The 25,353-nt window shown below is 36.4% G+C and overlaps 1 protein-coding gene across 1 annotated transcript in view; it reads right to left on the reverse strand.

The window, feature by feature from the left end:
• Window positions 1-25,294, reverse strand: part of LOC144437994 (kelch-like protein 20) — a 32,505-nt gene extending 7,211 nt beyond the window's left edge. Inside the window, exon 1 of the mRNA XM_078127027.1 lies at window positions 25,123-25,294. The gene's annotated coding sequence lies outside the window, so the exon portion shown is untranslated. The remainder of the gene's footprint in view (window positions 1-25,122) is intronic.
• Window positions 25,295-25,353: the final 59 nt, after the last annotated feature.

The following is a 25,353-nucleotide window of genomic DNA, read 5'->3' on the forward strand; positions in this document are numbered from 1 at the left end:
ACATCCCTGATGCAATCACTTTCATTTGAACAATTTCCCAACTAGACACCAGAAGTAACATGACCACCAAATATCAAAGCAATCGGTCCAGCAGTTTTTGACTTTAAGTTGTTTACACACATACACACACACACACAGACAGACAGACAGACAGACAGACACTTTGCCATGCCTATAGCACTACTGAACCTTTCAGTTCAGTTGTGCTAAAAAAGGTTTGGGGACAAACCTTTGGTGGCACCAGAAACACATCTACCTGGGAATTTGACATTTGTAGCTAGTTTCTGCACTTAATAATAATTTAATAAGAATTTATTCCCAACAATATATATTTGCAGCACCACAAATTTTTTTTTCAGCTCATACCCCGGAAAGAATTTTTTTTTCTGTTTTGAGCTGGTCAGCAAATTTTTTTCTCCTGCTTTGGGGCCCGACACAATTTTTTTTCTCGAAAATCCTCCACCCCCCCTCCAATGATTAGTGAGATCATGATGCAATAGAACTCTAGAACTCCATGGCCAAGTAATTAGCATACATCATTGGATGGTCAATGACCTTTGCCAGCATCAATCTACATTGTACATGTAATCTGGTAATTCACACCTGTGAACAATAGGCATTGCATATCTGTTTTCTCAGACTACATCAACAAGAGTAGATTTTAGTGGTCTGAGCTGAGTTTGGACAAAACATAGACAATTTGTATATGGACACAGACAAGTATCTTCTTACTTGTCTGTGATATGGATGAAATCAGCTGTTGTTCCCCACTGTTTATCTTATGGAAATATTTAGGATGGGGTGCTTTATAGAGGGTCTGAGCAGCAAACAATATCGGAAGTCTGTCCAGTTAGAACCTAGGCTGGCTGGGTCAATCTTGATGTCTGCTCACCCTAAAACATCATGTCAAGATCATCCCAAGGGTTATAAGCTCAGTAAATTAACTTCACAGCAAGATAAAACCCATGATGATGACTAGTATATTTACAATAATCTTAGGGACCGGTCAGTTACTTCAGCCTGGGGGGGGGGGGGGGTCCGGTGGATTGGTAGGGGGTCACCCTGTTTTTGAAATTGGCAGTAGGGGGGTTATGCTGTTTTCAAAATTGTGGATGGGGGGGGGGGGGGGTCATTGTGTTTTAAATTGTCATGGATGAAAAAAAATCCTTTCTACAATGTCATATAGAATTGTCTGAAATGTGGTACATGTCAATATTTGTTCTTGTCCCTGTTTCTTACATGAATTCTTTAATATTACTTATTAGTTCAAACATAACTATACATATACATATACATGTATTACCTAGCTACCACACTAGTTACAGAACATGTCATGTAAATGCTTGGCTGTTTCACAATCAATGCTTCACTTATATTGCAGTTTGGGCCAAAAGTGAACTTGAAGGTTTCGAAATGGCAATTTTCATAGATAGTTTATAAATGAAGTTAATCTAAATTGTTCTACTCGTCATGTTATTGACACTACAAATCACCACATCTCATCAGATTCCAGTTTCTATTATACACTAGGTATGACCACCTAAAGTTCTCTAACATACCGGTGACTTTATTATACATATATTAATGCCCCTATACTAATGTTACATGTCTATTTTATGTGATATAGGAAACTCATTTAAAACGTACATTTACATTAGCTTTTCGAAGCTTGGAAATATTACCTCAAAGGTTATGAATAACCTAAACATTGCCTTTATAGTATCTCAAGCAAAAAACTCCATATCTGCCAGGGGGAAAACCCCAAGGACTTCCTCACCCCCAGAGGTCACTCATGCATTCAACCAACAATCAGATGCACCAACAACCTTTTTACTGTCATAATGGTATTAAACTTTTCTTAAATATTTTCACCCTATTCTAATTTGAGATGATATTGTCTTTTCAAGATGTGAAATGTTTGCCAAGATAGTCTAAAATTGCCTTAATCTCCAAATCTCCCCTACCAATGATACTACCATTAGATGTACTGACCTTTACTACATGTATATAATGATGCCATTTAACTTTTTAAGAACATATTTCAACCCTTAGTGTAAGTTATAAAGAATAGTTTCTGATACTTGCTATCTTGTAAAGCATGGATTAAGTTATTGCTTGAAGGGTCTAAATAGCGTAAATATTGGCTATCAGAGTAAAAATCCTCCAGGGCTTCTAGAGGGAGACCACCTCAGACCCCCCCCCCCCCCCCCCCGCATGAGGTGGACATATCCCAGTCTCAAGCTCTTCCCCTCTTACTGTCAAGATGCTATCAAAGTATATTTCAAAAGTATTTCAACCCTATGTAGTTGTTTTTTACATGTTGGTGTTGTCTTGTAAGGCTTGGAAATTATTGTCTGAAAGGGTCTGAATAGTCTCAAAATTGACTTTTCAGGGAAAAAACCTCCAGGGCTTCTAGGGGGGCCTAGATATGGCAATATGGCAAACAACAGACCATAGACCTTGTGGAGGGTCTATGAGCAGACTATGCACTGTTCCTTTGAGTCTACAAGTAGACTATACATCAACACACTTTAAAGCACAGGTACTCGAATCAATGTGTAGAAAAAAAATGTATTGTATATAAATAAGACTTATTTACATACATATTTTTTTTTAAAATCATACACATTGATTCGAGTGCCTGTGTCTTATTTACATACATATTTTTTTTAAAAATCATACACATTGATTCGAGTGCCTGTGTCTTATTTACATACATATTTTTTTTCAAAATCATACACATTGATTCAAGTGCCTGTGCTTTAAAGGACACACACTGCAGATGTGCATCGTTCTATACATGTACAAATTTGTATACCAGTTACCACGTAATACGGAATTTAAAAGTTTACAAAAACATAACAAGTCTCAGAAATTGCGTGATTTTTTTTCAATGATAAACAAAAATCACGAATTCTGCAAGTGAATTCAAATCAAAATCTAGTCATCAACCAATTTTATAAAATATGAGTGCGTGCACTCTCTCTGTTGTTATCAACTTGTACAAAATTATTATGAAATCTGAAGGTTTATGATTCACAAGAAATATTAAATTAGTCACCAGGTATCTTGTGCAGTTTTGGTTGACATTTTCTGTCAAAAATAGCTGCAATTGTATTGTACCATAATTTTGAATTCACAAGTCTTTTGATGTTCAAATTAGCACCACGGTAAAATATTTCAGAACAGAGAAATAACATATTAACAAGACATTAAATCATACAGAAATGTGGATGGCCTATCTATCATACATGGTTTTGGTACACATGAACTGAAAAATAAAAGTAATGTTTGATACTGAGCTTGGATCGTAAAAACTGAAAACTATTAGTAACTGTTATAGAATGGAGCAGATGTGTACCGTTTGGATGTGTACATGACATTGTACATGTGCATGTAAATGAAACATTGCACATTTTTACTTTATTTTTATTTTCAAGTTCAATGACCTTCAGAGCCAATCTAAACTGAGAGTTGTATTATTATGGGTGAATGTGCATGTTGAGTTAATTCGATCAAAATATATTGAAAGGCACACTCCCAGTCAATTTCCTGTAGAAATTGTAAAAGTAGTAATGCCTGAGGAATATTATTAAAAGGAATTAACTGGTACATATAACAGGACACAGGTATTGACTGTACCAGAATGACTTCGCCTTTAATAACCATATTGTCTTGTTCTACATGTAGTGATGGATAGAATATAGATGAAATTTAAATCTTACTGGTATCACTCTTTTAGCACACTCAGGGCTAGCACTATACTACACTGCACTGTCCAGTAGATCTCACATTCAAGGTCATCTCACTAAAGTTTTGGTGACCCAGACTTCTAGGGCTTCTATCTCCCATGTACCCCAATACCCTAGCCCTTAGCTCTGGATTTATACACTGCAGGGTTTTGACACGTTTTCTCCCACTCCTAGCCCTGAACCATGGAGGAAATCAAAGCAATGATCACTTACATGTATCAAGCTTGTGAATGTTTTTTTTTTTCATCTGAATTATCAGCAAGGATATAGTGACCACATGCGAAACCAGATAGCAATGCTCTGGGTTCGGTTACTATGACATTAATCTGGATGCCAACTGTGGTTTCTAACCACAGTTATTATTTATTATCATAAGTTATAACCATACTGCATAGGAACTAGACTACCGTGACATTAGCCTCTGGGCTAATTTTGCAACCACGATTTATTTGCAGCTAGAATTAATCTTTCCACTGTTTGACACTTAGGATCCATCTTCCAGTACATATTAGTGTGGGGGCATATGGCAGATTTTTGGGTTTCGTGTGAAATTCATGTTAATTTTTGCCAACATATCTCATTGTGTTCCCCATCATCTGAGCAATTAAAAAATATATGTTGGCAATTTTTATTTCAATAATAAGGGTAATTTTATTTGCATATCATTTGCATATTATGTATGATGCTTCCAGTTTATTTGATTTCCTGTATTGTTTGATGTTGGTGATTGCTATTCTTTCAAAAATGTACGCTAACCATGAATTATTTCAGTTACTATGATATGAATACTCTGGTTGGTTTTTATCTTTTAAAGCACTAGTAAGTCCACACCTTGACTATGCTTCCCCAGTGTCTTCCCCACATATATACGAGTAGGGATATTGCATTTTTGGAAAAAGTGCAGCGTCGGTTCACCAGGATGATTCCGCAGCTTGGTGGCTTGAATTATGAGGACAGTTACGCATATTGAAACTGAGAACTTTAGAAACTAGATGAATTAGAGCTGTTATCAAGTGTACACACACACATTAAAATATTCCTTTTCAGATATGGCATCTGGTTTTAATACGTATCTACACATGTAGTATTGAATCCTGTCCAGGTACATTCTACACAGGATATAGAGTCCAAGTTTAGGTCTACACAAAATATGAAATTTTACCTCTCAATATTAGCATACAAGTTACATAAATTGGACCTCTTGCAAATATTAGATAGAAAAGAGACATCACTCAGTAAAACACCTTTAGAAACCTTCAGAATGTTTTACCCCCACTTTGGACCAATTGAGATACTTTCTAGAGCAATGGAAAAAGTCAATATGGCAGCTACTTTAGAACGTTTTTAGCACAACTGAACTGAGGCTCAGTAGTGCTATAGGGATCGCCCGGCGTCTGTCTGTCTGTCTGTCTGTCTGTCTGTCTGTCTGTCTGTCTGTCTGGGTGTGTGTGTGTGTATGTGTGTAAACAACTTAAACTCAAAAACTGCTGAACCGATTGCCATGATATTTGGTGGGTCCATTACCTTGGGTGTCTAGTTGGGAAATTGTTCAAATCAAAATGATCGCATCACAGATGTGTGATTTGGGTCAAAAAATGTGATTTTTGGTCAAAAAACTTAAACTCAGAAACTACTGAGCAGATTGGTGCGAAATTTGGTGGGAACATTCTTAAGGGGATGTAAAGTAAGATTTGTCCATGACGGGATGATTCCATCAGTGATATGCAAATTAGGGCTAAAAATGTGTCTTTTTGGTTAAAAATCTATAATTCCAAAACTACTGAGCAGATTGGGCTGAAATTTAATGGGAATGTATCTAGGGATGTATGGACAAAGAAATATTAAGCATACCATGATTCCATGAGTGATATGCAAATTAGGTGTAAAAATGTTCATTTTTGGTCAAAAACTTATATCTCAAAAAGTACTTGGTCACCGAGTCTGAAACTTGGTGAGATGTTTCTGCATGTTATTCTTCAAAACATTTTGACAAAATTGGCCCTAGCAACCATGACCACGCCCTTAGCAACAACCAAATGGCAGTATATTTTGGTCAAATAACAACATCAAATGAATAAACATTCAAAAAATGTATGCAAATACCGTAGAAACCATGACCACGCCCATAGCAACAGCCAAACGGTCGTGTATTTCACAAAGATAACAACAGGGATTAATAGACAATTGAATAAACGTTCAAAAAATGTATGAAAATTTGCCTAGCAACAAGACCACGCCCATAGCAACAGCCAAATAATCATGTATATTGCAAAGATAACAACAGGAATAGAAAGACAAATGAATAAACATTCAAAAAATGTATGCAAATGTGCCTAGCAACAAGACCACGCCCATAGCAACAGCCAAATAATCACATATATTGCAAAGATAACAGGAATAGAAGACAAATGAATAAACATTCAAAAAATGTATGCAAGTGTGCCTAGCAACAAGACCACGCCCATAGCAACAGCCAAATGATCACATATATTGTGAAGATAACAATGGAGATTAATAGACAATTGAATAAACATTCAAAAAATGTATGTAAATATGCCTAGCAACAAGACCACATCCATAGCAACAGCCAAATGATAGCATATATCGTAAAGATAGCAACATGGTTGGATAGGCAACTGGATAGTCATTCACCAAATGAACACTTATTGTTCGCATGTTAGCATTTTTAAAAACTGTACAGTTGTGCTACAACGCCATTGGCGGTATTTTTGTTATTTGTTCTGTATGCAGTTCTTCCTCTACGTTCTGTAGAAATATCATATTAAAAAGTAAATGAATTGTTGTTAAAGGCATTTCATGAGTGCTTATTAATTTCCCACTTTGCAATGGTGTCAAAATGAGATAGACTTAGTCATCAAGTTGGCATGTGACTACTTATTCCAAGCAATGAAAGTTATTTGTGTATGAAACGTTTACGTTGAGGATTTGAATGTCAGATTTTCTTTGAGTACTAAAACACGTGGAATGATAGCTAACAATGCAATAAAATTTGATTTAAGATACTATTTTCTGGTGGGTTGGGGTTGGGTGGTACATTAGAATCTGTCTCTGCTGTTACTTTCAACCTTTATTCATGACTGACCAAGAGGAAGTTCGTTGCGTAATCGAATGTAAGAGTGCCTTCACACTGAATAACTAAACTAAATATGCATATATTCATATTGTTCCTTTGAAATATTATAAAAGAAATTCTTCAGATACTGAATTTATCATCCTTATTTTATACTACATTGTCCTTGATCTTGTTTTATTTTAGAATTTTGATGAAATAACGTAATCAAATGTAACAGCGGAGAACACGTCTATTCATATCCATATGCGGCCCAAAATGAACCACTGTTTTCAATGCCTACGCTACACGACCGGTCGTACGACCAAATTTCGGTCGTGGATGTTTAGTATCATATAATACACAGGGCTATAGTAATAAATACCCGGATGTTCGTTTGACCTCGCTTGGCCCAAAATGGATGCCACGACCATACGACCGGTCGTGGAGAAAAGTCATTGGAAAAAATACATGCCACGACCATACGACCGGTCGTGGAGAAAAGACGGTGAAATAATACATGCCACGACCATACGACCGGTCGTGGAGAAAAGATGGTGAAAAAACACATGCCACGACCATACGACCGGTCGTGGAGAAAAGTCATTGGAAAAAATACATGCCACGACCATACGACCGGTCGTGGAGAAAAGATGGTGAAAAAATACATGCCACGACCATACGTGGAGAAAAGATGGTGAAAAAATACATGCCACGACCATACGACCGGTCGTGGAGAAAATTCATTGGAAAAAATACATGCCACGACCATACGACCGGTCGTGGAGAAAAGTCATTGGAAAAAATACATGCCACGACCATACGACCCGTCGTGGAGAAAAGTCATTGGAAAAAATACATGCCACGACCATACGACCGGTCGTGGAGAAAAGTCATTGGAAAAAATACATGCCACGACCATACGACCGTTCGTGGAGAAAAGATGGTGAAAAAAAAAATATTTCTCACGACCATACGACCGGGGAGAAAAGTTATTGGAAAAAAATACTTGCCACGACCATACGACCGGTCGTGGAGAAAAGATGGTGAAAAAATACATGCCACGACCATACGACCGGTCGTGGAGAAAATTCATTGGAAAAAATACATGCCACGACCATACGACCGGTCGTGGAGAAAAGTCATTGGAAAAAATACATGCCACGACCATACGACCCGTCGTGGAGAAAAGTCATTGGAAAAAATACATGCCACGACCATACGACCGGTCGTGGAGAAAAGATGGTGAAAAAACACATGCCACGACCATACGACCGGTCGTGGAGAAAAGTCATTGGAAAAAATACATGCCACGACCATACGACCGGTCGTGGAGAAAAGATGGTGAAAAAATGCATGCCACGACCATACGACCGGTCGTGGAGAAAAGATGGTGAAAAAATACATGCCACGACCATACGACCGGTCGTGGAGAATAGTCATTGGAAAAAATACATGCCACGACCATACGACCGGTCGTGGAGAAAAGATGGTGAAAAGAAAAATATTTCTCACGACCATACGACCGGGGAGAAAAGTTATTGGAAAAAAATACTTGCCACGACCATACGACCGGTCGTGGAGAAAAGATGGTGAAAAAATACATGCCACGACCATACGACCGGTCGTGGAGAAAATTCATTGGAAAAAATACATGCCACGACCATACGACCGGTCGTGGAGAAAAGATGGTGAAAAAAAAAATATTTCTCACGACCATACGACCGGGGAGAAAAGTTATTGGAAAAAAATACTTGCCACGACCATACGACCGGTCGTGGGGAAACCAAAGGGAAAATAAATACTTGCCACGACCATAGGACCGGTCGTGGAGAAAACACAGGGAAAATAAATACTTGCCACGACCATACGACCGGTCGTGGAGAAAAGTCATTGGATTCAGATTCATGTTATTGAAGATACTTATGAGACAGACTCTTCTAATATATTGAGCCCCAGTTCCAGCCTCATAATTAGGAGATTTGATTCATAATCATATGTTCTTCCAATGTGAATCTGATTTTTAGTCTGGTCTTAGATTCATACTCATGGTAACTCCTGATAAGTAACATGAGTAAAGAAGACGACCTATGTCCAAGATCATTCGAACATCCGGGTATTTCTTACTGTAGCCCCTATTACTCGTATTAGTATATGCTACTATTATCCACGACCAAAATTTGGTCGTACGACCGGTCGTGTGGTATAGGCATTGAAAACAGTGGTTCATTTTGGGCCGGGTATCTATTTATCAAAGTATCTACTTCGACAACAAGGGGATATAGATTGAAATGATTTAAAGTCTGATCCAGATTGGATATACCAAAATATATTTTCAGTCAACATGTTGTAAACATTTGGAACAGTTTACCAGAAAGGGTTATTGTTATTACTACACCAATTAAATCATTGTAATTACTTAGTAATTATTTTAATCCAGATTGGATATACGTAAATATTTTTCCAGTCAATATGTCATAGACATTTGGAACAGAAGGGTTATTGTGACTACATCAATTAATCATTTTAAAGTGTGTGTTGATAATGTAGCGAAACGCTAAATTCAACAGTTTGTATCTGGATTGGTATGGTAGTAAAGTTGAGGTCATTTACCCCTTTGTATTTGTTCACCTTACACACTTATTACGTAAGAGGAAGTTGACTTCCATCACTTCCCAAAGTTTGTTTGGTTAGCATGACAAAACTATGTATTTCCCCTTTGTTTTAATTAATTCATACATTCATGCATTCCTAAGAAGTTAACCCAATTAAAGTTATAATTGTTAGTGGTTATGCATAAATTGTCCAGGGACTGGCCAATAATATCTATATGTCTGTGTACATCAAATTGTATATTCATGGAGAATATAGTATATTAGGAGGGGTAATCCTTTGTTTCGTTGGCTCGCACCTGAACTCATCCTGCTACCTGACACAACGGGACACCTAGATCTACAAGGGAGACTCTGCTACCCTGCGACGCATCCTCTCTCGTCAGCAACCAGTACCGACGTCCGTGTGCATCGCAGACTCCTAGCCGAGATTGTACACTGGCCGACGTACGAAGCAAGCAGATCTGTTGCTAGTCATGCTGTAGTAAAGTCAGTATACCTTATTTCTTGTATTTGCATCTGTTCGAATGTGTGTGATCGTGTCACGGACTTTAACACGCTAAATTGGAGACGCTACCCTTTCAGAGATAATTTACCTGTTATGACGGCTTCGGCCCTGTTGTTTGATATGTGCGAGTGACTTTGAACGACCAACGAGTGGGAGAGTGATCGAACACAGGGTATTTGAGAGAACTGTTGACAATTCGCCTCGTTAGAACTGAACGGAGCCAGAGGATAAAAGCGAATTGTTACAATAACACCTCAGAACAGTAAGGGGTCTATAAAAGCCTCAGTGGCTTCCTTGCCCATGTACATTCATGGGTACATGCATCGTAAAAAATTAAAGGCATTCATTTATTGCATAGAACGACCCTTGCCAAATTATATGTCCTTTTGACCAATTTCGGCGTATTGGTGTGGCTTGTTATCAAGTGTATATACACACATTAAATATATTCCTTTTCAGATCTGGCATCTGGTTTTAATACGTATCTACACATGTAGTATTGAATCCTGGACAGGTACATTCTACACATGATATAGAGTCCGAGTTTAGGTCTACACAAAACTTGAAATTTTACCTCTCAATATTAGCATACAAGTTATGCAAATATTAGATAGAACGTTTTTGTTATTTGTTCTGTATGCAGTTCTCCCTCTATGTTCTGTGGAAATATCATGTTAAAAAGTAAATGAATAGTTGTTAAAGGCATTTCATGAGTGCTTATTAATTTCCCACTTTGCAATGGTGTCAAAATGAGATAGACTTAGTCATGAAGTTGGCATGTGACTACTTATTCCCAGCAATGAAGGTTATTTGTGTATGAGAATTACCAAAAGATGTAGAAGGGTACATTCCATGTTGTTTACGTTGAGGATTTGAATGTCAGATTTTCTTTGAGTACTAAAACACGTGGAATGATAGCTAACAATGCAATAAAATTTGATGTAAGATACTATTTTCTGGTGGGTTGGGGTTGGATGGTACATTAGAATCTGTCTCTGCTGTTACTTTCAACCTTTATTCATGACTGACCAAGAGGAAGTTCGTTGCGTAATCGAATGTAAGAGTGCATGCCTTCACGCTGAATAACTAAACTAAATATGCATATATTCATATTGTTCCTTTGAAATATTATAAAAGAAATTCTTCAGATACTGAATTTATCATCTTTATTTTATACATTGTCTTTGATCTTGTTTTATTTTAGAATTTCGATGAAATAGCGTAATCAAATGTAACAGCGGAGAACACGTCTATTCATGTTGTTCCTTTGAATTGACATGTAACGCCACCCAAATAGCTATACTAGTAGAAACGTAGACAATGCATACGACATAATGGCGCGAGTAGTTTTGAATAAAAATAATTGGGTCTATTCACTCGAATACATAACTTTGTATAGTAACAATTCAATTGATGCTATGCTATTGATCAACAATATGTTTATATCAGATGTAAACTGAATGCCTTCAATAAAGGCAAAACTTTAGATTGCTGTTCCTTCACGCCTTGTCGAAAGAAAAATTCTGCGGTACCAGACATGATATTGCATATCCATTAGTTACTACATCAATACATAAAACGTAGCTTTGGAACTCATTTTTCATATCCTCTTCTGTAAAAGTTGAGTTTGCTGTATTTTCAACCCACTGTAACTTTCACTAGAGTTTAGTTCACTATACGAAATGTCATATTTGACCATGTCTTTCCACCGGGGTAAATCTTTAGCAGAGGATGTGTAAATGTGGGGAATATGAGACGAAGTGACACTTTTGACTTAATTCACCTCCGGTGACCTCTCCCCTGGGGCTGTGAACAGTCAAAAGTATCACTTTGTCTCGTACTACCCCTTGACAGAGATGGTAGTTAGGTGGGTCACAGGTAGGGTAAAGGTGGGTAAATTTGACTTTTCGTATAGTTAACCTCAACTGAATCTCTTCTTTCGTGCCAGTAAAATCAGGCAATAATTTTGAAAAAAAAATATTAATCAGGTCTACCACTCAATTAGTTGTTTTGTCAACTATTTTTGTCCTTGTTACGACGTCTACTCAAATAAAACCTACCTAAGAGTACCCATTCATTCTCATTCAGGCTACCAGCCTACCATTCACAGACACCACCACGATCTAGGTTAGTGTAATCTGTTCACCTTATGAGATTCGCCAAGTTTTATTACAAAAGGGCGATGGATATATTCACTTGTTTCAAAGATGGTAAATGTAATTTGCTAGTTAAACTTCAGTAATTGTACGTGTATTAATGTCGTACAGCTCGGTGTAGTTTTAGTGGAGATTCGACTAACCCTGGGCTTCGCATCACCGTTTCATAGCTGACCCCCACAGGCTACCTGTTCCAAATATATGCATGAACCGTTTATTGTTTCGATACTGAGAGGTATGACATGCAAAAATATACATGTACTAGTATACAATGATATTTTCTCTATTTTATCGATTAAGTAATATATCTATTGCGATCAGAAGTGCTTATTTTTAATCAGCTCACACATCCATATAACACCAGAGGATTAGTGCATTCTTAAGTGTACATTCTTAAGATCTAGCCTAAGTACTGACAATCATTAATTATCACTAATAACTCATTACAATTACAAGCTATACGGTATTATCAAACTTGATGACACATGCACCTTGTTATCATTAATGTATGTACTAAATTACATTTTATTTAAAGTTTGCATTCTTAAGATATAGCCTAATTACTGCAAAACCATTAATTATGTAAATAACTCATTAATATTGCAAAGGATAACAATAGGGTTGGATAGGTAACTGGATAAACATTCTGCTAATGAACACCTATACATAGTTTATCCACTTGCCTAACCATCTTTGCAATATATATCCTCATTTGGAAGTTGCTATGGGTGTGGCCTTGTTGCTAGGGCCAGGCATATGTAACACTGTCCAATTTTTGTATGTTTATCCACATATGGCCCTTAATTCTATGTTTGCCATTGTAAAATCTTTAAAATGATTGGTCTGCAAGTCTGTTAAAAATTAAAAATATTTTTTTTTAAAAGATAGTAAGTTTATGAGTACCTGTTGGTGATACTTTCAATTCATAATCATATTTTAATATTCTGCATGACGTAGAAATGGCAAGTAAAGTCAGAAGGAACATTTGAATTGTTTGTTTTATTGAATTTGCCCAAATTTCAGCGATAAACAAATAATTTTCATTCAGATATGCACTCATGGGTTTCCTAACCCTGCCATAGAGGGCGTCAATTTAATTTTTTTCATCTAATTGAAGACATTTAGGGTCGTTTGGGTCATGAGAAACAGAATTAAGGCTGCCCTTATATATACCTACCAATTACTGTTATCTTTACAATATACATAATGTCAGATCTTGTGTTGCAGTAGATGGTTTTATATCAGATCATTTTATAAGTAAAGTATGTTTAATGCAAGGGGAAGTTTTATCTCCTATATTATTTTCTATGTATATTAACGACTTAGAAGTGGTTTTCTAAACAATGATTGTATACCTCTAGAGTGTAAATCTCTAAGTTTATTCTTGTTGATGTATGCTGACGATTTAGTTTTATTTTCGGAAAGTGTACAAGGATTGCAACAACAGTTAAATTACCTTTTGGATTACTCGAGAAACTGGAATTTAGATGTCAATATTGAAAAGACAAAGATTATGGTTTTCAGGAATGGTGGTAGACTGAGAATTAATGAGCAATGGGTTTACGATGGACAATTTGTTGAAGTTGTTGATAAGTTTACTTATTTAGGAATGTTGCTGAGTTATAATAACAAGTTTTCTTGCACGGAAAAACAATTTGCGGACCAGGGTAGGAAGGTACTTTTTGCATTACACCGTAACACCTCTTCACTATCCCTGAACCATGAAACTTTGTTATTTTTGTTTGACTGTTACGTTGGTAGTATTCTCTCATATGCGTCAGAAGTTTGGGGATTACACAAGGGTCAAAATATTGAAAGAGTTCACCTTGATTTCTGTAAACACATTCTTGGAGTAAAAAAGTCGACATGTAATGTTATGGTATACAGTGAGCTTGGTAGATACCCTCTTAAATATACCAGAATTTACAATATGATAAAATATTGGAGTAAATTGTTAGTTTCCAGTAACTGTATTTTGAAATCTTGTTATGAATACATGTACGACAGAGTTGAAAACTACAGAGAAGTTAACTGGGTTTCGTTCATAAAGCAGGAACTGCTATCTCTAGGTTTTGGTGAAGTTTGGATAAATCAGTGTACAAATGAAAGTCATCTTGAAATTATAAAGCAACGCATTTTTGACCAGGCACAACAAAATATCAGAGCTCAAATTGAAGCTTCACCAAAGTGTATATTATATAAGCATTTAAATGATTTGTTTTGTATTCAATATTATTTATGCAAATCCCTACCACTGCATTTAAAGAAGTTAATCGCTAAATATAGATTGTCGTCACATAGTTTAGCCATAGAAACCGGACGCTATCAAGCTACAGCCAGGAATTTGAGAAATTGCCCAAAGTGTAACAATGACATTGAGGATGAGTACCATTTTGTTCTTAAATGTCCTTTCTACACCGACCTTTGCTCCAAATACATTAAACCATATTATTGGAAGAAACCATCTATGTTCAAACTTGTACAGTTATTCTCTGTCCGTAATGTAAAGCAAACGTATAACTTAGGACAATTCTTGAGACATGCAGGAAATTTAAGAATACTGTAAGGTATTATTTGCAATATATATACTTCTGGGGTTTTTGTTTTTGTTTTTTCATTCTCCATATGTTTTCCTGTGTACAGTCATGTATATTTTTCTTGTTTTTTTTTGTACGTTACTGATGAGCGGTAATGCTCAAGGTGAATAAATAATGTTCTGACTGTTGCTGTGGACATGGTCTTGTTGGTAGGCATATTTGCATACATGTTTTGATATTTTTTTTTGCCTGACTAACCAAAAATGTTGTTATCTTTACAAAATATACTGGCATTGTTGGCTGTTGCTAAGGCCATATCAATGGAGGTTGACTATAATCACGGATTTATGGGTTTTCAATGCCTAACCAATGGTTAAGAAGAGGGTCTTGGGGCCAAATTTTATTTTAGCTCCCTCAGACTAATTTTGAAGTTAAAAATTGCCAACATGTATTTTTTAATATGTGGTCCTATTATGAACGTAACCATATATGTTTCATAAAATTAACATGCATTTCACACAAAAACCCATATGCCCCTGCACTATTCTGAATACATGTACGCTCAGGACCTAGAATGGACTTCAGAATCGTGATCAGAATGTGTTGATGATTCATTCATTGACAAAATTTGTATATAAAATCATCATTGTTATGATCATGATCATCATCATCATCATCATCATCATCATCATCATCATCGACCCTCTTCTGGCAAGATGGATCGATAAATTTGTAGCTGATGTGATGTGGACGAACAGAAGGATGGCCTTTTTGATGATGATATCACCATCTGCAGCAGTACATAAGTTCACAAATTACTACATACTTCTGGAGTGATTAGACTTTCATTATGTAGGCATCTGGTAACCATTCATAACAAAACAGTCTGTAGAGAGAGTATATACTTCATATCAAATTCATATTCATTGTAGATGAAAAATAAACCACATAGCCTGTATAAAGCACATATTGAATGTATGAATATATCAGTGCAATAGATCTCTTTGTTGAAGCATAGACAGTGGAGTCTCCCCTCCACTGTCTATGGTTGAAGCACTAAGTATATAGTGCATAGACCCAGGAGATAACAGGTGTAAAACAACCAAGTTCAATATTCTTGAAGACCTGTTGCTTTCTGAAAGTTATTTTGCTTGCAGATTGAGGGAGTTGGGACTCAATTCAGACGATTTTGATCCTAATCTCCTTTTTTTATGGTTTAATGGACAATTGTTTATCGATGTTATTAGAACTGTCATGAGTCCAAGGGACAAACTTACCTTACTCTGCAAACAGGACTATTAGTGTATCTCCTAGTATCTGCAACAGGGCTTGATATTATAATTTTTTTCTGTGGTAGTCTCGGCTACCAATTTCAGAAATTGGTAGCCCAATTAAGATGGTGACCTGTAGTCCCATATTCCTGAACTTAAAACAGAATTCCTTCTATTGTAAATATGTGTGTTATTAAAATACTTTCATGTTCGTAAATCTTCCATCCTTTAAATCGTTGCATAATCAGTGGTACATCGCAGCCTGTATGGGCTACCAGCTGCAAATTATGGTAGCCCCATGATAAGAATTGATAGTGGTGGTGGTGGGTGGGTTGGTGGGTGGGTGTTTGGGTGGGGCGGTGGGGGTGGGCGAGTGAGAGGAAACAATATTTAAAACTTTATTTGAAATGTAGAGAAAATAATATTAGAAATCCGAAAAATCACGATTATTTGTCCTTTTCCCTGTGGTGGGAGGGTACTCTATGCTGAAAGTTAGTCAACATGTAGAAAGACAAAATAATAATGTACTGTGGTTGACATTTGATACCTACACTAATTTGTCTAATCCCTAATAATAAACAACATACACATCACTTCTAGATTGATAACAGCTGGGAGAGATTATTCTGAAGTTGACCTCAGAGAAAATAATCTCATCCAAAAATGTTACTGTAAAATTAAATGTTACATGGAACACTAACATGACAATATAGTGCAGGGGCATATGGGTTTTCGTGTGAAATGCATGTTAATTTTATGAAACATATATGGTTACGTTCATTATAGGACCACATATAAAAAAATACATGTTGGCAATTTTTATCTTCAAAATTAGTCTGAGGGGGCTAAAATAAAATTTGGCCCCAAGACCCTATTCTTAACCATTGGTTAGGCATTGAAAACCCATGAATCCGTGATTATAGTCAACTTCCATTGATATGGCCTTAGCAACAGCCGACAATGCCTGTATATTTTGTAAAGATAACAACATTTTTGGTTAGTCAAATTTACCCACCTTTACCCAACCTTTACCCTACCTGTGACCCACCTAACTACCATCTCTGTCAAGGGGTAGTACGAGACAAAGTGATACTTTTGACTGTTCACAGCCCCAGGGGAGAGGTCACCGGAGGTGAATTAAGTCAAAAGTGTCAATTCGTCTCATATTCACCACATTTACACATCCTCTGCTAAAGATTTACCCGGTGGAAAGACATGGTCAAATTTGACATTTCGTATAGTGAACTAAACTCTAGTGAAAGTTACAGTGGGTTGAAAATACAGCAAACTCAACTTTTACAGAAGAGGATATGAAAAATGAGTTCCAAAGCTACGTTTTATTTATTGATGTAGTAACTAATGGATATGCAATATCATGTCTGGTAGCGCAGAATTTTTCTTTCGACAAGGCGTGAAGGAACACCAATCTAAAGTTTTGCCTTTATTGAAGGCATTCAGTTTACATCTGATATAAACATATTGCTGATCAATAGCATAGCATCAATTGAATGGTTACTATACAAAGTTATGTATTCAAGTGAATAGACCAAATTATTTTTATTCAAAACTACTCGCGCCATTATGTCGTATGCATTGTCTACGTTTCTACTAGTATAGCTATTTGGGTGGCGTTACATGTCAATTCAAAGGAACAACATGAATGATACCCGGCCCAAAATGAACCACTGTTTTCAATGCCTATACCACACGACCGGTCGTACGACCAAATTTTGGTCGTGGATAATAGTAGCATATACTAATACGAGTAATAGGGGCTACAGTAAGAAATACCCGGATGTTCGAATGATCTTGGACATAGGTCGTCTTCTTTACTCATGTTACTTATCAGGAGTTACCATGAGTATGAATCTAAGACCAGACTAAAAATCAGATTCACATTGGAAGAACATATGATTATGAATCAAATCTCCTAATTATGAGGCTGGAACTGGGGCTCAATATATTAGAAGAGTCTGTCTCATAAGTATCTTCAATAACATGAATCTGAATCCAATGACTTTTCTCCACGACCGGTCGTATGGTCGTGGCAAGTATTTATTTTCCCTGTGTTTTCTCCACGACCGGTCCTATGGTCGTGGCAAGTATTTATTTTCCCTTTGGTTTCCCCACGACCGGTCGTATGGTCGTGGCAAGTATTTTTTTCCAATAACTTTTCTCCCCGGTCGTATGGTCGTGAGAAATATTTTTTTTTTCACCATCTTTTCTCCACGACCGGTCGTATGGTCGTGGCATGTATTTTTTCCAATGAATTTTCTCCACGACCGGTCGTATGGTCGTGGCATGTATTTTTTCACCATCTTTTCTCCACGACCGGTCGTATGGTCGTGGCAAGTATTTTTTTCCAATAACTTTTCTCCCCGGTCGTATGGTCGTGAGAAATATTTTTCTTTTCACCATCTTTTCTCCACGACCGGTCGTATGGTCGTGGCATGTATTTTTTCCAATGACTATTCTCCACGACCGGTCGTATGGTCGTGGCATGTGTTTTTTCACCATCTTTTCTCCACGACCGGTCGTATGGTCGTGGCATGTATTATTTCACCGTCTTTTCTCCACGACCGGTCGTATGGTCGTGGCATGTATTTTTTCCAATGACTTTTCTCCACGACCGGTCGTATGGTCGTGGCATCCATTTTGGGCCAAGCGACGTAATATTGGCCCTAATTTTACATAAGTCATAAGTATGATTGAAGTTTAGGATGATCGAGAATAGCTGAAAAGTGTATACGGACTTTGATCGATACTTGTACACCTTTGCAAACACCTTCGCCACCTCTTACTATAAGAAACGTAATTCATTTGTTTTAGTTCGCAAGAGGAAATGGGAACATGAACGATTTGTCCTATTGCAACGCTTACTATTTCATGCACCATTTACATCGTCATTGGTATGCAAACTAAACTAGCAAAATTCATTCAAAGTTTAAAGCGTTTTATTAACTCTGCAAAACATTCTTTCAACGGGAAATTGTATATTTACCAGTCTTCGTGCTTTCTATAGAGTCTTCACGCTGTTTCTGTGGTTTCATTTGCCCGTTTCCGCATATCGACACTCAGTTACTTAAAACAGGCACTGCACAATGACCTTGACTGCTTTCACGTGTTTCAAATATCACGTGAAAAAATGTACAAATCTCTCCAAAAAAACTAAAACCATTGCTGAATAATTAATTTTGACGATCGGTCTTTTCGTTTTCACCTCAATAAATGGACACAGGCTGTCGTCGAGACCTGAGTTGACCTCAAATGCGTGACATCGCACCGGTAATTTCCGGATTGTCGTTCGTGTAAGTTTCACGATATGTCGGGCCCACCCCCAACATGACATGCAGCACGGCCTAGCTTTGAACCTTTTTGACAACTCCTTTTCCACATAAATTCTGTTAAAATCAATTAGGGTGACGACCATACAAGAGTCACATGACATGTCGTACACACAGTGTTGTTTATCTCTCTGCTGTTCGATGTGTCCCAAGAGCGAACCCGTGTCGACTTTGGATTCAAAAAAATGTTACGTATAAATCCGAGAAATTTTAGGTACATGTTCATGTAAGTAATTTTAGTAATGTAACAAGTAGAAAGTCCGAGCCCGGGCCGATTCCAGTTCGTCGAATACTACACGATCATTTCTGGTCGTGACAACTACCGCCAAGGGAAGTCTCTATCAATTTGAGAAATTCGGCAAAAAGACTTCTTTTTAGGTGTTGATGAATCCATAATAAAATAAGGTTTTTATAGCAATCACATGGTTGTTTTTGTCACTAATTTATTGCTGAACATTCCATTCAGGCGATGCCATCTTGTGCTGGATAATACTTCACGTACTCCAGTTGTGTTCCAAACCGAAGGTGTCGGCCTACAAAGCATGTAACTTGCAAAATTTAACCTGGAGGTCAAGATTCAAGTTCGCAGCTGTGGGTAATGGACATTGAACCGATTCAAGTTCAAGTTCGATTCGGTTTTAAGTCGGTTTTTCCTGTCCTAACTACGACAAGTTAAACCTGTTCCGAACCGATTTACTTTGAACCGAATCGACCCCCCCCCCCCCCAGGTAGTTTCGAACCGATTTAAGGGATTCGATTCGAATCGAAACAGGTTCAGAATTTAGGTCGGGACACAGGGTTACTATCTTGATGCCGAAAGGGGTGTTCTCAATAGGGGGGTTACATGTATTCTGATTAAATCTCATATCAACGAGTTCTGTGTTAAACGTGATGTCGAAAGTTTTTTCCGTCGTTTATGTCTTATCAGGAACACCTTATTTTTAGTTCGTATAAAGGGATCTTACCTGATTTATATATAAACACTTTATTGATGATAATGTTGGTGCAGCTTCACTCAAACTTGCGGAATATGTAACTTCAATCCTGCTATTCAGTATACTTACATGTATGATATTCTGAACTATCAATTTCCTTGTCATCTTTCTTAGGATTGATGGTCATGATATAGCTACATCTGTTAATACTAAACCTACAGATTCACATTTATATTTGCAGTATGGTTCATCACATCCTAATAAATGTAAAGATTTCATTCTCTTTGTCTACGTCGTATAATATTTGTAGTAGTGATTTGGATTTCAGGGATAGCCCTGCTAAATTTTTTAACCAACGTGTATCCAGTGTCGGTTACCAATGCGGCTTTAAAGGTGTCTTCTTTGTCTAGGAAGCTTGTATCAAATCACATGATCAGAAGATCAGAAGAGTATTAGGAACATAATAAGGACTTACGTTCTAATAGGATAATTTCCTGACGCACCTTTAACAGCTTGGCGTGGTGATACCAATCTTAGAAATACGGTGGTCCGACACATAACAACATGGATTGGAAGTTAATGCTGGTTCATTTCCATGACATAGTACTCGATGTGGTATATGTCGTTTCATTATTAATACTATAATCGTGCATTTGGCCCTAAGAACAGCGTGGCTGTTACGACAGTAGCTTTACTTGTATTAGTACTACAGACCCTTTTCATCAAATTTCCATCCTATGAATTCATAATTTTAAAAAAAACCATCCTGATAACATATTTCATTCCATATTTCATATCTAAACTATTTATTCAAGTGCAATGTATGTATGTACTACAAATTTGGGCAAGCGCTGGTATATTTTGTTTGACGATTTAAACCCCCCCCCCCATTCCACATACACGCACATAAAAAGTAAAATAATATGAAATAAAATAAAACGTGAGTTTTCACATAGATTTAATGTATCCAGGTACAACCCTAACAGTTACACGTTCTCTAAGCCATCCTGTAGATCTGTCAATGTGTACTGTGCAAATTAATACACAATGAGCAATATTTTTAGATCGTCTAAATAGTGGATACTAGTACTTTATAAAGTTTAGTATAAAATGTAGAACGATATTTAGATCGTTTAAATAGTGGATAGTTTATCAAGTTCAGATAAAGATATTTAGATCGTCTAAATATAAAATGTAGAGCAATATTCAGATCGTATAAATAGTCGATAGTTTATAAAGTTTAGATAACGATATTTAGATCGTCTAATATAAAATGTAGAGCAATATTCAGATCGTATGAATAGTCGATAGTTTATCAAGTTTAGACGATATTTAGATGGTCTAAATGTAAAATGTAGAGCGATATTCAGATCGTATAAATAGTGGATACTTTATAAAAGTTTAGATAACGATATTTAGATCGTCTAATATAAAATGTAGAGCGATATTTAGATCGTATGAATAGTCGATAGTTTTCAGTATAAAGTTTAGATAACGATATTTAGATCGTCTAAATATAAAATGTAGAGCGATATTTAGATCGTATAAATAGTCGATAGTTTATAAAGTTTAGATAACGATATTTAGATCGTCTAAATATAAAATATAGAACGATGTTTAGATCGTCTAAATGTAAAATGTAGAGCGATATTTAGATCGTATAAATAGTGGATACTTTATAAAAGTTTAGATAACGATATTTAGATCGTCTAAATGTAAAATGTAGAGCGATATTTAGATCGTCTAAATATAAAATGTAGAACGATATTTAGATCGTATAAATAGTCGATAGTTTATAAAGTTTAGATAACGATATTTAGATCGTCTAAATATAAAATGTAGAACGATGTTTAGATCGTTTAAATAGTGGATAGTTTATCAAGTTCAGATAACGATATTTAGATTGTCTAAATATAAAATATAGAGCGATATTTAGATCGTATAAATAGTCGATAGTTTATAAAGTTTAGATAACGATATTTAGATCGTCTAAATATAAAATGTAGAACGATGTTTAGATCGTCTAAATGTAAAATGTAGAGCGATATTTAGATCGTATAAATAGTGGATAGTTTATAAAGTTTAGATAACGATATTTAGATCGTCTAAATATAAAATGTAGAACGACATTTAGATCGTCTATATGTAAAATGTAGAGCGATATTTAGATCGTCTAAATATAAAATGTAGAGCGATATTCAGATCGTATAAATAGTGGATACTTTATAAAAGTTTAGATAACGATATTTGTATCGTATAAATATAAAATGTAGAACGATATTTAGATCGTTTAAATAGTGGATGGTTAATAAAGTTTAGATAACGATATTTAGATCGTCTAAATGTAAAATGTAGAGCGATATTCAGATCGTATAAATAGTGGATACTTTATAAAAGTTTAGATAACGATATTTAGATCGTCTAATATAAAATGTAGAGCAATATTTAGATCGTATAAATAGTCGATAGTTTATAAAGTTTAGATAACGATATTTAGATCGTCTAAATATAAAATGTAGAACGATGTTTAGATCGTCTAAATGTAAAATGTAGAGCGATATTTAGATCGTATAAATAGTGAATACTTTATAAAAGTTTAGATAACGATATTTAGATCGTCTAGATATAAAATGTAGAACGATATAGATCGTCTAAATAGTGGATGGTTTATAAAGTTTAGATAACGATATTTAGATCGTCTGTAGAACGATATTTAGATCGTATATATAGTGGATAGTTTATAAAGTTTTAGATTTAGAGTAAGATCATAATGGTTAACTTAGCTTTCTAATTTCTAACTTAAAAACTTTAGATTTAGATTTAGACACTTCTAATTTATCTTTCTAAACTTCTAGCTAAACTTTCTAAACTGGCTAATACACAATTCCGCACCTTGCTGCAGTATACTTAACATTTTAGAAGCGTCATGTCATCTCATCGTGGACGTATACAGAATCAAAAATATAAATTAGATCAAAGGCAAATTAAGTTCAAACTGACATTTTAAGATACACAAATATTTGCATATTAAAAGGAATCGTGAAAAACCACATCACGTATTCAAAAATGGTATTTAAAAATGGGGGCTACGATCGTACAAAGGTCGTGGGGGAAAGAGAGCAAAAATATTTCTTCATCACTGTCCCATGGTCGTGGAAAAAAGACAGTAAAGAAATACATACCACGACCATACGACCGGTCGTGGAGAAAAGACAGTGAAAAAATACATGCCACGACCATACGACCGGTCGTAGAGAAAACTCATTGGAAAAAATACATACCACGACCATACGACCGGTCGTGGAGAAAAGATGGTGAAAAAAACACATGCCACGACCATACGACCGGTCGTGGACAAAAGTCATTGGAAAAAATACATGCCACGACCATACGACCGGTCGTGGAGAAAAGATGGTGAAAAAATACATGCCACGACCATACGACCGGTCGTGGAGAAAAGATGGTGAAAAAACACATGCCGCGACCATACGACCGGTCGTGGAGAAAAGATGGTGAAAAAACACATGCCGCGACCATACGACCGGTCGTGGAGAAAAGTCATTGGAAAAAATACATGCCACGACCATACGACCGGTCGTGGAGAAAAGATGGTGAAAAAACACATGCCACGACCATACGACCGGTCGTGGAGAAAAGTCATTGGAAAAAATACATGCCACGACCATACGACCGGTCGTGGAGAAAAGACAGTGATAAAATACATATCACGAACAACATAAGCTTACGACCGGTCGTGGAGAAGATAGAATAAATTTATTGTTTATTGTCCGAGGTCAAACGAACATCCGGGTATTTATTACTATAGCCCTGTGTATTATATGATACTAAACATCCACGACCGAAATTTGGTCGTACGACCGGTCGTGTAGCGTAGGCATTGAAAACAGTGGTTCATTTTGGGCCGCATATGGATAAATACAACTGGATCAAGGAGAATATGTAAATGGAAAAGTTTATACACTTCCAGCAAATCAGCTCTAATTCATCTAGTTTCTAAAGTTCTCAGTTTCAATATGCGTAACTGTCCTCATAATTCAAGCCACCAAGCTGCGGAATCGATCATCCTGGTGAAACGACGCTGCACTTTTTCCAAAAATGCAATATCCCTATTCGTATATGTGGGGAAGACACTGGGGAAGCATAGTCAAGGTTTTGACTTACTAGTGCTTTAAAAGATAAAAACCAACCAGAGTATTCATAGTAACTGAAATAATTCATGGTTGGCGTACATTTTTGAAAGAATAGCAATCAGCAACATCAAACAATACAGGACATCAAATAAACCGGAAGCATCATACATAATATGCAAATGATATGCAAATAAAGAAGCCAGAATTTATAATATTGTGATTAAAATGCAAAATTATACAACAGTCTACAAGTTTATAGTCTACAGGATGCCCATAAGTACATTATACAAATATAAAGTAATCGTACAGTTCACATATTTTAATTTGCCATCAATATACAGAAAAATCATGATTTTACATCATTTATGAAATTGCTGCAAACATTACCCTTAATATTGAAATAAAAAATTGCCAACATATATTTTGTAATTGCTCAGATGATGGGGAACACAATGAGATATGTTGGCAAAAATTAACATGAATTTCACACGAAACCCAAAAATCTGCCATATGCCCCCGCACTATTAGCGTACATGTATTCAGAACCCTTCTATTCTGATGACGTCTTCTTTCATCATGATGAATGGAGCAGCATTCATAGAGCGCTCACCCGAGATTTCCACGGGACTGCATGTACAGTGTGATTTGCCTGTGTATAATGTAATACTAAGTGTCAACGATCACTGCAGAATTTTTATGTTTTTGTTTTATGGCTTCAGCATAAAATCTCAACCACTGTTCCATCAACAGCTGAAAGTAATTGACCAAATATTTGAACAGACTTACTTGAGTGCATGACCAGCTGAACTTCTCTCACCAATGTTCGGATGCAACAAGCGAGATGACTGAATCCGAGGTAAACTATTCTTCGATATTAGACACGAAGCTTTGACATATCGACAGCTGACGAATTTATCTGCACAATTACACGACGGGTCAAGGACAGGTCACAAGACGTGCTGCCAGGTCGAATGTCCATGATGGAGGAGCGTGAAAACCCACCGACAGTGGCACCGT

The sequence above is a fragment of the Glandiceps talaboti genome, chromosome 7, assembly GCF_964340395.1.
Source record: "Glandiceps talaboti chromosome 7, keGlaTala1.1, whole genome shotgun sequence".
Classification (NCBI taxonomy): domain Eukaryota; kingdom Metazoa; phylum Hemichordata; class Enteropneusta; family Spengelidae; genus Glandiceps; species Glandiceps talaboti.